This window comes from Kryptolebias marmoratus, linkage group LG6 (assembly GCF_001649575.2).
Source record: "Kryptolebias marmoratus isolate JLee-2015 linkage group LG6, ASM164957v2, whole genome shotgun sequence".
Classification (NCBI taxonomy): Eukaryota; Metazoa; Chordata; class Actinopteri; order Cyprinodontiformes; family Rivulidae; genus Kryptolebias; species Kryptolebias marmoratus.
Window position 1 is genome coordinate 489,911 of NC_051435.1, and position 1,192 is coordinate 491,102.

General features: G+C 35.7%; 2 protein-coding genes across 4 annotated transcripts in view; both read left to right on the plus strand.

Moving 5' to 3' along the window:
• The window catches only part of LOC112451394 (titin), a gene marked incomplete at its 3' end in the record, with an annotated part of 470,585 nt that overhangs the window by 341,726 nt on the left and 127,667 nt on the right, over positions 1-1,192 (plus strand). The gene's annotated exons all lie outside the window — the stretch shown is intronic.
• LOC108251559 (myosin light chain kinase, smooth muscle) overlaps positions 1-1,192 on the plus strand; it is a 42,963-nt gene that overhangs the window by 10,217 nt on the left and 31,554 nt on the right. The window lies entirely within an intron of this gene.

The following is a 1,192-nucleotide window of genomic DNA, read 5'->3' on the forward strand; positions in this document are numbered from 1 at the left end:
AGCCTCCGTAGATCTGACGGGTCAGCTTGTCCTCTCTGAGCCTCCGTAGATCTGACGGGTCAGGGTGTGATGAGCTTACGGGTCCAGCAGGGGGCAGCAAACTCTCTGAAACACAATGAAGACTAGCATAGAGGAAGAAAAAGACAAACCTTTAATTTATTTAAATTTTCTGTTTTTCTTTCAGAAGTTTGAAAGTTGGTTCTGTTGAACATGAAACTTTATTTATACGTCAAGTGATTTGAACAAAACAACAAACAAGTAAACAAAAATAAGACATCACATATAAGAGCATTTAAAACAGGAATTAGTTTTAAAAGATTTAAATAATGGAAACTGTAACAGGAGGAGACTGAAGTCAAGTCTGAAGTTAAAATAAAATTCTTTAAATTTAAAAAGTATTTCCTTAATGATTTTTAGATTTTATTAATCAGCTGCATAACTCTGACAAAACTCACCCAAAACCATAATTTACAGTTTTAGTTTCTGTTGTATTTGAGCAGAACTACATAATTTATTTATTTCCTGGTGTTTTGATTGTACTGATTAATTGAAAATGTTTTTCAGGTTTTTGTCTATTTTCACATTTATACTCAGATGTGGAACTGACTGTTTTTTGTTAAAAATAATGCAAATTTTGATTATTAAAGCTTAACATGAATAAAAACAATTATAATGTTTTGATTCCTGTCCTGAAAGAGAGAAAGGAAATGTTCTGACTTTAAAATCTGTTAAAACAGAATCTAAAAACAAACTTGAAACGTGAAGTTGTTTTATCCAGAGAATTTCTGACCAACTGAGCTGCTGTAAAAATAAATTTATTCAGATTTAAGTTGTTCCTCAGGAACTCCTCTCTCCTGATCCATTATCAGCACTACTTTAGTTTCTGTTTTTATTCCACAGACAGACTAAAGCTGTTCGTTTTCCACACATCTTCACTGAATCTACGAGTTTAACATCTGCAGGTTTATTCTGGAGTTAAAGCAACTGCTAGATTTTAACAGTGCAGCTCTGCTCCTCAGATCAACGGAATCAAACTGAGAGACAGAGCCATATAAGGACAAAACACGCTGCACGGAGCACACACACACAAAACACGCTGCACGGAGCACACACACACACACACAAAACACGCTGCACGGCGCGCGCACACACACAAAACACGCTGCACTGAGCGCACACACACACACACACA